Below are 16,746 nucleotides of genomic sequence, written 5' to 3'. Positions count from 1 at the left end.
ATAGCTAGCACACGTAGAGTTCTGCAAAAAAAAATATATATATATAGCCCAAGTCCCTGAGTGATGTGTCCCACAAATTGGTGGTAGTGTTCCCAGCAGTCTGCAGACACATACACAATCCAGCTTGTCATTCCACCAATCAGACACTGGAGGGCAGCACCAATGGGAGAGGCCAACCTCAACCAAGCACAGACGCCCCGCTACACTGTCTCCAGCGCTGCCTTTCCTGAATTGCAGCAGTAGGCAAGCCTGAGGCTTGAGGCCTAGTCCTCGCTGCAGCCAACGCCATGCAGCTGCCCTGCCATCTGCCACACACCGGCAATTTAATGAAGAACATTTGTAAGTAGCTATTGTCATTTTAGAATATACTGGCAGCTATAGTTCCCTTTTCATTACCGTTAGGGTTGCCAACTTTCTCGCCAGGGTTGCCAACTTTCTCACTCCCAAATAAGGGACAAAAGTAGCAGTCAAATGCGGGACACTTGTGCTTACCCTGAGAAAGACTACCATGACCATGAAGCCTTGTGCGGGCACCTGTGTGCGCATGCATGTACGTGCCGATTTTTTCTACAAATCAGTTTTGGCTTAATCTTCCTGATTCTAATACACTGTACGTACATTATTTCTACTTTATATAGGCTGTGTATAGAAACATAGAAACATAGAAAATAGGTGCAGGAGTAGGCCATTCGGCCCTTCGAGCCTGCACCGCCATTTATTATGATCATGGCTGATCATCCAACTCAGAACCCAGCCTTCCCTCCATACCCCCTGACCCCTGTAGCCACAAGGGCCATATCTAACTTCCTTTTAAACATAGCTAATGAACTGGCCTCAACAGTTTGCTGTGGCAGAGAATTCCACAGATTCACCACTCTCTGTGTGAAGAAGTTTTTCCTAATCTCGGTCCTAAAAGGCTTCCCCTCTATCCTCAAACTGTGACCCCTCGTTCTGGACCTCCCCAACATCGGGAACAATCTTCCCGCATCTAGCCTGTCCAATCCCTTTAGGATCTTATACGTTTCAATCAGATCCCCCCTCAATCTTCTAAATTCCAACGAGTACAAGCCCAGTTCATCCAGTCTTTCTTCATATGAAAGACCTGCCATCCCAGGAATCAATCTGGTGAACCTTCTTTGTACTCCCTCTATGGCAAAGATGTCTTTCCTCAGATTAGGGGACCAAAACTGCACACAATACTCCAGGTGTGGTCTCACCAAGGCCTTGTACAACTGCAGTAGTACCTCCCTGCTCCTGTACTCGAATCCTCTCGCTATAAATGCCAGCATACCGTTCGCCTTTTTCACCGCCTGCTGTACCTGCATGCCCACTTTCAATGACTGGTGTATAATGACACCCAGGTCTCGTTGCACCTCCCCTTTTCCTAATCGGCCACCATTCAGATAATAATCTGTTTTCCTATTTTTGCCACCAAAGTGGATAACTTCACATTTATCCACATTAAATTGCATCTGCCATGAGTTTGCCCACTCACCCAACCTATCCAAGTCACCCTGCATCCTCTTAGCATCCTCCTCACTGCTAACACTGCCACCCAGCTTCGTGTCATCCGCAAACTTGGAGATGCTGCATTTAATTCCCTCATCCAAGTCATTAATATATATTGTAAACAACTGGGGTCCCAGCACTGAGCCTTGCGGTACCCCACTAGTCACCGCCTGCCATTCTGAAAAGGTCCCGTTTATTCCCACTCTTTGCTTCCTGTCTGCTAACCAATTCTCCACCCACACCAATACCTTACCCCCAATACCGTGTGCTTTAAGTTTGCACACTAATCTCCTGTGTGGGACCTTGTCAAAAGCCTTTTGAAAATCCAAATATACCACATCCACTGGTTCTCCCCTATCCACTCTACTAGTTACATCCTCAAAAAATTCTATGAGATTCGTCAGACATGATTTTCCTTTCACAAATCCATGCTGACTTTGTCCGATCATTTCACCGCTTTCCAAATGTGCTGTTATCACATCCTTGATAACTGACTCCAGCAGTTTCCCCACCACCGACGTTAGGCTAATGGGCCTATAATTCCCCGGTTTCTCTCTCCCTCCTTTTTTTTTATCATATCATTCTGCTTTTTCTATATGTTAGTGTTATTTTAGGTTTTATGTGTTATTGGTATGATTTGGTAGGTTATTTTTTGGGTCTGGGAACGCTCAAAAATTTTTCCCATATAAATTAATGGTAATTGCTTCTTCGCTTTACGTCATTTCTGCTTACGAAAGGTTTCACAGGAACGATCTACCTTAGCGGGGGAAATATGGGACAAGGCGGTCCTGTATGGGACAAACCAATTTAGCCCAACATACAGGATGTCCCAGCTAATACGTGACAGTTGGCAACCCTAATTACCGTACTCTCTACTTATTTTGTGCAGAGGTCATAACACATTGGTCTACATATGGTCTTCAGTGGAGCAAGCAAATTGAGCGTCTGCCTGGTGTCATTCAGGAGAGGCCCTTGATTAAGCTTCACTTGCACACAATTGGCAAGCTGCCTGTTCAGGCAAATCAACCTTCCCTTAATGTGACATCCAGAACGTAACAGTGACACTTTCTGGAGGCCTCAAACTTCTGATGTTTTTTGCAGAAGCTGGGGGATGTCAGTGCCCAAGAAGAGAACATTCCAGGTTAGAGGTAATAAGATGCAGAATAAAATTATATTTACTCTCCTGCAGTCATACACCTTCTGTCTTGAGTACCTGCAGCTACCAGCGCAAGCAGACATCCATTCTGTCAGCTGCCTTGAACTCAGTGCCTCTTACCAGTATTCACAAATTCACCACACCATCCACATCCAACTACTGATTATGTCCAACAGAAGGTGCATTTCATTGTCATCACCATGTTTTTTGTAAGGCTTTTGCAACTGAACTTTCCCTTTCATCCTCAAACCTTATCACTGTATTTGTGAGATAATTTGTCTATTTTTATGAAATAATCCCTATTTATTAAATAGAAGGAACTGTGTCATTCCTCCAGCTGGGTGTAATTACCTACAGTGCTGAGGAACAGTATCTGCCTGCGGCAGATGTTATACTCCGCAACCTATTCTGAAGCTGATTTCAGTCCTTCTGTCGACTTTGATAATATCTGCCTAGCAGCAGAACAGCAGCAGCATTTTATAAATTAAGACCTGGGAAAAAATATTTAAGCTTGCTAATTACAGAGATACAAAAGAGCTGACAGAAACAAAAAGAAAGGTAATAACAATTCCACTGTTGCAATAATAAATCTGGCCTGTCACTTCCTTAATGGCATGTTGCTGGTTCTAATTCACCACAGTGAATGTGCAGGCCAGATTATTGACAGCCCAGTGAATCATTCCTGCTTGTATGTTACAACCGGTAGAATGACGGTACGATAGGATATGATTATTATTATTTTGTCTCTTCATCAAATACAATGGTACATTAGATAATTAAAACATTTATAGAGTCATAGAACACTACGGTACAGAAACAGGGCCTTCAGCCCATCTGATTCGTACCAAACCATTAATCTGCCTGCTCCCATCGACCTGCAGCCAAACCATAGCCACCCATGACCTATCCAAATCTCTTTTAAATATTGAAATCAAACCCGCATCCACCACCTACGCTGGAAGTCTGTTCCACACACTCACCACCCTCTGAGTGAAGAAAATCCCCCTCATGTTCCCCGTGAACATTTCACCTTTCATGTTCAACCCGTGACCTCTAGCTCCAGTCTTTACAAGTGTATATATTTCCTCAGAATGGAAGTACATTTTCTTATTTGTATGTAGAATTAATATGTTGTTTGATTATCATTATAATGGCTTTATCTGGTGATTTAAAGAGTGAAGAGATGGTCTACATCATCACTACCTGCCATTTAATGGGCTACTATTTGACCTGGTCAGTATAAAACCATAACAAATGTGACCTAAATCAGTTATTGAAATCACTACATAAATTATACCTTTTTTTGCTTATCTACAATATAAAACAATTGAAACCAGGTGGTATTTTAATTTTCTTCGGTTATTACAAGAAAAAAATTGACAGAATTATAATGCAATTTAAGAAGAAAGAAAAACAATTCCTGAATCACGTGATATTAAGTAGTCAAAGACTCAGAATGAGAATCGGGTTTAATATCATAGGTATATGTCATGAAATGCGTTGTCTATGTAGCAGCAGTAGTACACTGCTATACACAATATTAGAACAAAACATGAATTACAGTAAGTATATATATTAAATAGTAGTGGGAAAAAAAAGTAGTGAGGTGGTGTTCATGGGTTCATTGTCCACTCAGAAATCTGCTGGCAGAGGGGAAGAAGCTGTTCCTGAATCATTGAGTGTGTGCCTGGTGGAAGCAATGAGAAGAGAGCATGTCCCGGGTAATGGAGCCCTTGATGGTGGATGCCACTGGTTTGAGGCACTGCTCCTTGAAAATGTCCTGGATGCCATGGGCACCTGATACCTTAACAAGGACAATGTTATGCACATTACTCGATTTTAATATTTAAAACCTCTCATATGTTTTCATTTTGAAAAGTCATTTTATATGCGTAAGCGTAAAGGAGTTGGGTCGTACTGTTGTAGTTAACAACGGATGGTGCAATCCGGGTCATATTATGATCGAGGAACGTGTTTGTAGACCGGATATTGAATTTTTGCTGTTGGACCCCGGCCATATTCCACCAAGATACAACACTGGGCGTCACGGGAGGTTGTTCCTGCCTGTGGCCATCGAACTTTGCAGCTCCTCCTATGGAGGGTCAGACACCGTGAGCCAATAGGCTGGTCCGGGACTTATTTCCATCTGGCATAGTTTGCATTTTGTTGTTTGATTGTTTGTGGTTTTTGTATTGCTATATTTATGCTCTATTCTTGGTTGGTGCGGCTGTAACGAAACCCAATTTCCCTCAGGATCAATAAAGTATATCTATCTATCTATCTATCTATCTATGACAATTATATGACAAAAGTTTGGTGAAGGAAGAAAAGAAAAAGTAAAAATTTGAAGCTTTTTAATAGACTGTTTTTAATAGATTTTTAATCATATATTTGTGATTACCCAGTTGAGTATAAATGGAAACCAGTAAACCAGACTGTTCCCATTGAACTTCATCCAAACTGCTGATAAAAAAAAAGCTGTACAATGCTCCTATCTTCCCCTCTCCTTTAGAAAGTCCAATTAGAGGCAGTTGACTCTGTCTGCCTTCAAGGTGAACAGAGTGATAGAAGATGAATGAACTGTACAATTATGATTCCTGCTAAAAGCTCACAATAGTGAACAAGTAATCGTCTTCCTGCACAAAAAGCAATCATTGAGTCCAAATATGTCTCAGTTGCTCCTCTTATGTCACTTTGCTTCACAGGCTCCCACTTATACCAGACTGATGTGGTTTATGGATTTAAACTAGACCAGCATAAGAGAGAAAGACTAATTGGAACCAGAATCAAGTTTAATTCCACCAGCATATGTGGTGAAATTTGTATATGTTTAAAGTTAACTTAAATAGGTAGTTTAAAAAGAAGAAAAGAAGTAGTGAGGCAGATTTCATGGGTTCAGTGTCCATTCAGAAACCTAGTGGCAGATGAGAAGGAGCTGTTTCTGAATTGTTGAGTGTGTGCCTTCAGACTCCTGTACCTCCTTCCTGATGGTAGCAATGAGAGGAAGTCATGAAGAATGCCATCTTTTCGAGGGATCGCCTTTTGAAGATGATGCTGGGGAGGCTAGTGTCCATGATGGAGCTGACTGAGTTCACAACTTTCAGCAGCTTCTTCTGTGGCTGCTCTATACCAGATGGTGATGCAGCCAGTTACAATGCTCGCCGTGGTACATCTGTAGAAATTGAAATTTGCGAGTGTCTTTGATGACAAACCAAATGTCCTCAAACTCATAATGAAATATAACCACTGTTGTGCCTTCTTTGTAACTGCATCAGTATTTTGGGCCCAGGGTAGATCCTCAGAGATGTTGACACCTAGGAACTTGAAATTGCTCACCCTTTCCACTTCTGATCCCTCGATGTTCACTGGTGTGTGTTCCATCGTCCTACCCTTTCTGAGGACAACAATCTGTTCTTTGGTCTTACTGACACATAAATAGTCAAAGACAAATACTGCTGTGAGGTCTTAACTGGGAGAAATGTATGCTTTACTAGCAGATTTCACTGTTCAAAAACTTTCATATGTTTTCACTTTGAAAAGCAATTTTACAAGCTCTGCACATAACTTCATTTGAAAACTAAAAGTACAGTGAAGGAAGAAAGAAAAGTTATGAATTTTCTCTGCTTTGGCTTAAACTTCACTGCAGGGCCATGAGATTGGGGAGTTGTGACAGCAGTCACTCAACAACCCAAGTCGGCTGTTGGGTTAGATGGTTAGGTCACTTAGGCTACATAACTTGTCCCTATGTGTAGGTGAGAAGTAGAAATCGGGGAGAGGGAGTTGATGGGAATGTGGAACAAATGAAATAGGAAATTAATGTAGAATTATGTGTGAGTAGGTGGTAGTTTGTTAGCTTGGGCTCCATGCTGTGCCCCTCTATGGCTCCTTAAAGGATCTTTCAGAATCTTACGAAAAAGAGAATAGTGTGTTGCCATCCTGATATTCCTCCTTTGATTAGTAATGTCAGTAACAAAATATCTACTTAGACATTTGCTGTTTGTGATACGTATCGTGAAATGCTTGTGTTAGTCCAAGTGATGCATTTTTATAGTAAACAAAGGTAACTTACAGATGGAACAGCCTTAGGAAATGAGCTACCTTAAAATGGGTAAGTTCTTCCTACCTTGATCTAAAACTAAACAGTGAATTCAAATAGTTTTTTTTTACTTTAATAGTCTAGGCTTGCTGAGAAATTGAAGCAATTCTGTGTAAATGGCCAACATTCTAAAAGGCTGCATCACCGTCTGGTAATATGGGGGTGGGAGTGGGGCTACTGCACAGGATCGAAGTAAGTTGCAGAGAGTTGTAAAACTAGTCAGTTCCATCATGGGCCCGAGCCTTCGTAGTGTCCAGGTCATCACTGAGGACCTTCATCGCACAGGTCATGCCTTGTTCTCCAGGGACGAGGTACGGGAGCCTGAAGGCACACACTCAATGATTCAGGAACTGCTTCTTCCCCTCTGCCATCCGATTCCTGAATAGACATTAAACCCATGAGCACTATCTCACTACTTTTGAATTTCCTCTTTTTTGCACTATGTATTTCATTTAACTATTTAATATATATACTTATTGTAATTCACAGCTTTCTATCATCACATATTGCATTATACTGTTGCTGCGAAGTTAACAAATCTCACAACATATGCTGCTGATCTTAAATCCGATTCTGATATAACAGTCAGAAAATTTGGGACTCTGGTTAGAAAACTAGAATTTATTTATGTTTAAGATCACTAGTTTTTAAATTTTATGTTACATTATAACAAATATCTGTAGCATTACTCATCTTTGAAGGTTCTTGAATGTTTGATTATGTTGACAAACATTCGGTAATTATGACAACCTTTAAGTTTAGAGCAGTAGCTAAGTTATCCATCACAGCAAATCTGTAGGCAAGCTTGCTATTTATATTTAAGGACCAGATTTAAATATTAAAAAATGTGTTTATTATCAAAGTATGTATGCAGTATGCAGGAGTATAAGTGCTCTTCCAGGCCCTGCCAATCCTCCTTGTTGATAAAATCACCACTAAAAGACCCGTCCCAGTAGGTGATAACCTAATGGACAAGCAAGCATTCTCTGCTGAAAGTTACTGCGAGGTTTTCCCAGAAACGTATTGCAGTTAAGCTACTGGACCAGGAATACGAGGGCTGAAGTCACCAAAATTGAGTTCAAATCTTATCAAAGCAGTTGAATTTAATTTCAAGTAATTAAGTAAGTAATGAGCATTGAGAATGCCTCACACATTTCACTAATGTTCTTCACGGAAAGATATCTCTTCAACTTATATAGCCTGGCGTTCATGACTCACAGTAATCTGTTTAGTCCTTGTTTTGAAATGTGGCCGCTTGGTGTAGGTTCAACCATTTTGTGTGCAAAATTCTATCAATAATGTTGAATACTTTAGCTTTGCTTAAAGGAGAATCACTGTACGGTGTCCTTTGAAAAGATCCTTGATAGCTGATTTCAGAACCATACCAACAGGCAGAATTTTAGTGTAGTTTTCCATCTGAAGGTCGACAGCTTTACCAATGAAGCACTCCCCAATTATACCCCCCCGCAGGGTATACACACTCAAATTTGAGAGAAGGTCTGGCCCCACGTTTCCCTGACACAAGGTTACTTTGTCTGTGATCTCAATCTGATAATTTTTCTATTCTAGTCTTATCAGAAATGTGTAGGAAGAGGTTAACAATTATTTCATTTACAATAATTCTACTTACTTTTCCTCAAATATTTTGGCCAAAGGGTCATTGATAGAATCATCAAAAAGTGCACTTCTCCTCTGTTGGCAGACCCAAGTTTCAGACACACATAATAAGCAGCTTGATGTATAAAGAAGAATATTGTTTTCAACATTGCACATCTGGTTGCATTAAAGTTATGGCATAAATCAGTGCTGCACTTTTCGATGATACTATCAATGACTCTAAATTGATAGATATTGCAGAACAAATCAGAGATTTATACACACGAGTACCTAATTACTTTGTTTAAAAGCAAATAGCAAACCAAGTCAAAAGTTGAGAAAAAATATTAAAAATAATGACGAATTCTTACACTTGGTGTCCTTTGGATCAGCAGGACAAACCTCTGTTCAATCAATTGTACTTTTCAGGTATAGCAGTCCATTTACTCACAGCGAATGCATACATACTAAAAATGAGGAATGAACAACTGAGTTATTTGGGTGGAATTGGTTTTGCATACTAGTCAGGGAACCAGGAGAATTGCCTGCTCTCATTTGAAAAGGGAACACAAACTGCAGCCAGGTTCTTGCCTTCCTTCAGCAGGCAGCCAGAAAGAGTCAGAATCCAGACAGAAACAGTCCTCCTCAGAATTTCGATCTCAAATCCTTGGCTGAAAATCTGATCCACTTTTCCTCTGTTGGCAGACCCAAATTTCAGACACACATAATAAGCAGCTTGATGTGTAAAAAAGAATATTGTTTTCAACATTGCACATTTGGTTGCATTAAAGTTACGGCATAAATGATCAGTCGTCTGTGGTAAAGTAAAAGAGTCCCCTGGTCAGGAAATAAGAGTTGAATACGATGATTTCCATTGCTTTCTGAGTCAGCCAAAAAGTTGTGAACTAGGTGCAAAGGTACAGAAGCATGGGTAGCTATGAAAGAACAACCAAGTGAGAAAATTGGACTGGTAGAGTGAACAATTTCTTGTTCTTTTATTGTTTTACTTCTTATAGAAACATAGAAAACCTACAGCACAATACAGGCCCTTGGGCCCACAATGTCCTTACCTTAGAAATTAACCAGGGTTACCCATTGCCCCATATTTTTCTGAGCTCCATGTACCTATCCAGGAGTCTCTTAAAAGACCCTATCATATCTGCCTTCACCACCATCGCCGGCAGCCCATTCCACACACTCACCACTCCCTGTGTTAAAAAAACTTACCTCTGACATCTCCTCTGTACCTACTTCCAATCACCTTAAAATTGTACCCTCTTGTGATAGCCATTTCAGCCCTGGGAAAAAGGCTCTGACTATCCACACGTTCAATGATATTTTTATATCTTCAGAAAATGTTTTAGCAAGGGAAAAGGGAGAAAATCAGACTCTGTTCATGATACTGCAATCCCCTAAGGCACAGTTGCACAATTGAAACACATACTATTAATAACTCCCCAGCGTTATGCATCAAAGCTCTTATATTGAGCAGCAACTGTTTACATATTCAAGGAAACTGGGCTTATGTTAGTGCTCAGCGTCATCCAGTGATAAAATGAATAAAGTTACTGAGATAAGACCATAAGACATAAGAGCAGAATTAGGCCATTTGGCCCATTGAGTCTGCTCTCCGCCATTTCATCGTGGCTGATCCATTTTCCCGCTTGACCCCACTCTCTTGCCTTCTCGCTGTAACCTTTCATGTTCAGACTACTCAAGAATCTATCAACCTCTGCCTTAAATACATCCAATGACCAGGCCTCCACAGCTGGTTGCGGCAACGAATTCCATAAATTCCATCATCCTAAGGCTAAAGGAACTCCTCCTCATCCTCATTCTAATTGGACAGTCCTCTATTCCGAGGCTGTGACATCTGCTCCTAGACTCACCCACTATAGGAAACATCCTCGCCACATCCACTCTATTTAGGCCTTTAAAAATTTGATAGGAGTCAATTCAATGAGGTCCCCCTCATTTGTCTAAATTCAAGTGAATATAAGCCCAGAGCAATCAAATGCTCTTTACACAATAACCCTTCCACTCCCAGAATTATTCTCGTGCATCTCCTTGAACACTCTCCAATTTTTAGGGTATTCTTTCGTAGATAAGAAGCCTTGAGATCTCATCCTTGACTCTAATATCTTCACAACCACCGTGGTTATATTATCTGGCCTATAATATTCTTTCTTCTGTCTCCCTCTCTTCTTGAAAATTTGCAATTTTCCAGTCCTCCAGAACCATGCCAGACCTGGAAATTCTTAAAGACCACCAATGCTTCCACAATCTGTTCAGCCACCTCTTTCAGAACTCTGGGATGTACACCATTTGGTTCAGGTGACTTACCAACCTTCAGACCTTTCAGCTTCCCAAGCTCCTTCTCCCCAGTAATAGCAACTGCACTCGCTTCTGCTCCCAGACTCTTTTGAACCTCCAGCATACTGCTAGTGAAGACTGGTGCATAATACTTATTCAATTTGTTGCCATTTCCTTGTTCCCCATTACTACTTCTCCAGTGTCATTTTCCAGCGGTCTGATATTTACTCTTGCCTCCCTTTTGCTCTTTATATATATATATAAATTCATTTGTGATGTTCGATATTATTCCCTCACTACCCTTCATATTTCATCTTTTCCCTCCTTATGGCTTTTTGGTTGCCTTTTTATAATTTTTAAAAACTTCCCACTAATTTTTGCTGTATTATATGCCCTCTCTTTTGCTTTTATATTGTCTTTGAATTCCCTTGTCAACTACAATGGTGTCATCCTTCCTTAGAGCACTTCTTCTTTGGAATGCATCTGTCCTGCACCTTTCAAATTGCACCCAGAAACTCCAGCTATTCCTGTTCTGCCATTATCCTTGCTACTGTCACTTACCAATCCAGTTTGCCCAGTTCCTCTTCCATACCTCTATAATTCCTTTTACTCCACCGTAATATTGATATGTGTGACTTTAGCTTCTTGCTCTCAAATTGCAGGCTGAATTATATCATATTATGATCACTGCCTCCTAAGGGTTTCTTTACCTTAAATTCCCTAATCAAATCCAGCTCATTAGACAATGCCTAATCCAGATTAACCAATCCCCTCGTGGATTCAACCAGAAGATGCTCCAGAAAGCTATCTCATAGGCATTCTAAAATTTCTCTCTCTTGGGATCCGGCAGTAACATGACTTTTCCAATCTAATTACATATTGAAATGCCCTGTGACTAAATCATAGCATTGCCCTTTTGACATGTCTTTTCTATCTCCTGTTGCAATTTGTAGCCCACATTCCAGCTACTGTTCAAAGGCCTGTATATGACTCCCATCAGGATCTTTTCACCCGTGCTATTTTTTAAACTCTACCCACAAGGATTCTACACCTTCCAATCCTATGCCACCTCTTTCTGAGGATTTGATTTTGTTTTTTATCAAAAGACCCACCTACACCCTCTGCCTACCTGCCTGTTCTTTCAATACAGTGTGTATCCTTGGATGTTAAGATCCCAACCATAATTTTCCTTCAGCCACACCTCAATAATGCCCACAAAGTCATCCCTGCCAACCTCTAACTGTGCTACAAGATCATCTACCTTATTCCATATACTGCGTGCTATTATACCTTCTGTCCTGTATTCATCGCCCTGTTGAATTTTATCCCCGTGTTACACTGCAACTCATCCCACTGACTGCAATTTTGTCCTATCATCTGCTTGCCCTTCTTCACAGTCTCAATGCACACTGCTTCTGGTTGTAAACCAACTGCCCCATCCTCAACTCTATCAATTGGGTTCCAACCCTCTGCCAAACTAGTTTAAACCCTCTCTGACAGCTCTAGAAAACCTGCCCACAAGGATATTGGTCACCCTTGTGTTCATACGTTCATCCATTTTGTACAGGTCATACCTTCCCCGAAAAGATCCCAATGATCCTGAAATCTGAAGCCCTGCTTGCTGTATCATTTCTCACCCCCACATTCATCTGCCAAGTCTTTCTATTCTTGCCCTCACTGGTGCATGTCACAGGCAGCAATCCAGAGATTACTACCCTGGAGGTCCTGCATTTCAGCTTTCTACCCAACTCCCTATACCCTTTCTTCAGGACTTTGTCCCTTTTCCTACCTATGTCATTGGTGGCAATATGTACCAAGACTTCTGGTGGCTCACCCTCCCCCTTTGGAATACTATGGACTAGATCTAGCATGTCCCTGACCCTGGCACCTGGGAGACAAATTACCATCTGGGTATCTCTTTCACATCCACAGAATCAGCTGCCTGCTCCTCTAACTGTGGAATCCCTCATCACCACTGCAGTCCTCTTCACCCCTTTCTGAGCCTCAGTGCCAGAGACCTGGTTGCTGTAGCTCGCTCCAGTAGGTTGTCCCCTTCAACAGTATCCAAAATGGTTTACTTATCATTGAGGGGAACGGCCACAGTAGTACTTTGCCCATTTCCTTTCCCTCTCCTGACAGTCACCCAGGTACCTGTCTCCTACAGCTGTAGTTCCTCACTTTCCGGTCTGAGCCAAAGGTCATCGAGTTGCAGCTCCTGTTCCTTAACATGTTCTCTGAGGAGCTGCAGCTTGGGGCACCTGGTTATCTGAAAGACTGGAGGTCTATATTAGAAGTTCATTTGACCTCTGTTCATGGGTGACCCCTGGGATATTGATGATAGTAGACTTGGCAATAACAATGCTGTTTTCAGAAAATGTTGTCCATATCCTGTTCATACAGGTATAGACGCATTCAGATGCAGAGAAGTTGTGAATTTCTTTCACCTTCTCTTTACAACTTATGACTGTGTGGCCAATGCCATATTTAAGTCACTGATGACACCACTGTCACAGACCGAATCAAAGGTGGTGAAGAATCAGCATATAAGAGGGAGATTGAAAATCTGTCTGACTAGTGATAGAGCAACAGTCTCTCACTCAGTGTCAGGAAGACCATCATCATCATCATCATCATCATCATCAGGTGCCATGCCCAGTTTGAGCTTTGACTGCCATGGCCCACACACTCCTGTTTCAGGTCAAGAGGATCAATTCATTAGTATTAATTTCCAGTTCTCTGGCTGCTGTCTCCATCATCATTTGTCTTTGCCTTCCTCTTGCTTTCTTCCCTTCAATCTTTCCCATAATTACCATGCATTTTAACTCCTCTTTCCTAATCACATGTTCAATGAAGTTACGTTGCCTTTTCATGATCTCATACATTATTTCTCTTTTTGTGCTTGCTCTGTTCATGACATCCTCGTTAGATATTCGCTTCATCCATGATATTCTTTGCATCCTCCTCAAAAACCACATCTCTGCTGTTTCAATTCGTTTCCTCATGTTACTAGATATTGTCCAACATTCTGAGCCATATAACATAACTGGATAAACGTAACATTTCAGTACTCTGAGGCGGGTTGTCATGCCTAGTTTAGTATTGGTCAGTATACTCTTCATTCTCGTAAAGGTGTCTTTTGCCATCCCTGTTCTTCTTTTGATGTCCATGTCGCACCTGCCATCTGATGTCACCAAGCTTCCTAAGTAGCAAAAGTTCTGTACTTGTTTTATGTCTTCCCCATTTATTCTCAGCCTGCAGATAGGATTCTCCTTCTTTTTGGATATCACCATACATTCTGTCTTTTTGCAATTGATAGATGGACCCATTTTTGCACTTTCTTCAACAACTATATCAATTAAGTTTTGTAGTTCTTCCTCTGTGCTTGCAATTAACACAGTGATTAATACACAGTGAGGAAGACCAAGGAGCTGATAATTGACTTCAGGAGGAGGAAATTGGAGGTCCATGAGCAAATCCTCATTGGGGTATCAGAAGTGGAGAGGGTCAGCAACTTTAAATTCCTCACTGTTATCCTTTCAGAGGACCTGTCCTGGGCCCAGCACGACAGTGCAAGTACGAGGAGGCCATAGCAGTGCCTCTGCTTTCTTAAGAGTTTATGAAGATTCGACATAACATTTAAAGTTTGACAAACCTCCATAGATGTGTGATGGAGAATATATTGACTGGCTGTATCACAACCTGGTATGGAAACACCAATGTCCTTAAATGGAAAATCCAACAAAAAGCAATGGATACGATCCAGTCCATCATGTCTAAGGCCCATCCCACCACTGAGCACATCTACATGGAGTGCTGTCGCAGAAAATCAGCATCCATCATCAGGGACCCTTGTCATCAACTATTGTTATTATTTCTTTCTTTTCATACTTGCACAGTTTGTTGTCTTTTGCAGACTGGTTATGCGCCCTGTTGGGTGCGATCTTTCATTGATTCTATCATGATTATTGGATTTTTTGAATCTCAGGGTTGTATATGGTGATGTACATGTATTTTGAGAATAAATTTATCTGAGAAGCAGCCTTTCGGCCCACTGCACTTGGATTTCCCATGTGGTTTAACTGTAGCTAATTAGCCTGACGGCATATGTGAGAACGCAGAACGTCCGGGGGGAGTTCACACAGATCAGATAAGCTCTGCTGAGTTTACTGCTGAGGTCTGAACCAAACGTGAGAGGTGCAGATACAATACTGTACATTGTGCCAGGATGGAACTGAATTTTGTGTGATCATCAGTAAACAGTATAATGAAAGAAATATCAACCACAAAGCACCTGAAGATAGTTGAGTCTAGCACACCTTCTCAGGAACTTTTTAGTAATGATCTGAGGCATGAATAATTTAGCTATTTACAACTACCTTCATCAACCTTTCCCCAAGACATGACTCCAGTCAAAGATTTGCCCCTTATCTCAGTTGTCCTGATCTCCTCAGTGGCCCCCTCAGTCTGTGCATTACAACTCCTCAGCTTCAAGGGCAGTGCATCACACCCTTTCCCTTGAATGCTCCATTAGAGTCCTTTTTTTGAAAACGTGATGAATTTGGAAGTTGAGTAGTTCTGGCTAGACAGAACATCATCCAGCAGGTAATTGCCCAGATGTGCGTTATAGCCCTTCGAATAAAACTTTCTAATTTATTTGTTAATGACTGAGTCTATACTATTAGTGTGAGAGATGATTAACTTGAATTAGCTGAGTTTAATGGACTGCACGACCTAGCGACCAGATTTCACACTGTTTAGCAGCCATATGCCTGTCTTGCAAATACATCTAAATCTTAATCCCATCTCCTGTAAAGGAAAGATAAGATAAGGTAAAAAGACATCAGAATTTGCCTTCTGGGTGTATTCCCAGAAGCAGGACCTACAAGAAAAACATGCAGTTCTTGATGAGACCAAGCTCAATTGTTCTGCTTGTGACTCAAGTCCATCAAGGTCAGGGAATTCATAGTTGCTTTAGAAAACCTCAAACAGTTCAGATTCCTTGATGATATTGCTGTCAGACAAATTGACGAAGGATATCTTTACTGTAAAACCGAGACTTTGTCTCTACAGGTTTTTTTGCAGCTAATCTGCTGTAGACAAATCTACCTACAACAGATAGGTTGGCAGGGAGAAAGTGATCGGAAACTGAGATCATGGAGTACACTGCGAGAGATTCCCTTGGTGCTGGGAATACTCACCACAGTATTGCAAATACAAAGAAGGCACATCAGCGGTTATACTTCATGAGGAGTTTGAGCAGACTTGGTATGTCACCAAAGATTCTCACAAATTTCTACAGACGCACAATAGAGAGCATTCTAACTAGTTGCAGGAAGCTTCAGAAAGTTGTAAGCTCAGCCAGTTCCATAAAGGGCAATAGCATCCCCAACATTCAGGACAACTTTAAAAGACAATGCTTCAAAAATGTGACATCCATCATAAAGGTTGTATTGACAGACTAAAGTTGAATTGACAAACTATTTTAAACTATAACAAACACAAGAAATAAAAGAGCCCATTACACATACATTAGCATAAAGTGTAAACATAATTGTTGGAGCTCATTGTTTCATGCTCAATCCTGTTTGCTTCACTTTGTTTACCCAGGGTACCAAACAATTCTGCCTGAAAACAGTCCAAGTAAAACACAAATAAATATCCAAGGAATGTCCAAGTACAAGGTGACGAACTTTCTACAAGAACATGTGAGTTCTAACTAATTAAATACAATGGTACATTAGCTAATCAAAACATCTATCGAGTCATAGAATACTAAGGCACAGAAACAGGCCCTTTGGACTGTCTGGTTGGTGCCAAACCAATAAACCACCTGCTCACATCGACCTGCACCCAAATCATAGCCATCCATACCTCTCTCATCCGTGACCCTATCCAAATCTCTTTTTAAGTGTTGAAATCAAACCTGTATCCAGCACTTGCGCTGGCAGCTCGTTCCACCAGCTCACCACTGTCTGATTGAAGAAATTCCCTCTCGTGTTCCACTAAAAACTTTTCAGCTATCATCCTTCTCCTCAATTGTTTCTCCTTCCCCTTCTCCTCCTCAGTCTACTTTTTT

The 16,746-nt window shown here is 41.1% G+C and overlaps 1 protein-coding gene across 1 annotated transcript in view; it reads right to left on the bottom strand.

Annotated features, from left to right (window-relative positions):
* gpr39 (G protein-coupled receptor 39) overlaps nucleotides 1-16,746 on the bottom strand; it is a 116,662-nt gene that overhangs the window by 1,067 nt on the left and 98,849 nt on the right. The gene's annotated exons all lie outside the window — the stretch shown is intronic.

Source organism: Mobula hypostoma, chromosome 6 (assembly GCF_963921235.1).
Source record: "Mobula hypostoma chromosome 6, sMobHyp1.1, whole genome shotgun sequence".
In the NCBI taxonomy this organism is placed as follows: domain Eukaryota; kingdom Metazoa; phylum Chordata; class Chondrichthyes; order Myliobatiformes; family Myliobatidae; genus Mobula; species Mobula hypostoma.
The sequence above is the reverse complement of the archived record's forward strand: the minus strand, read 5'-3'. Positions and strand labels throughout refer to the sequence as shown.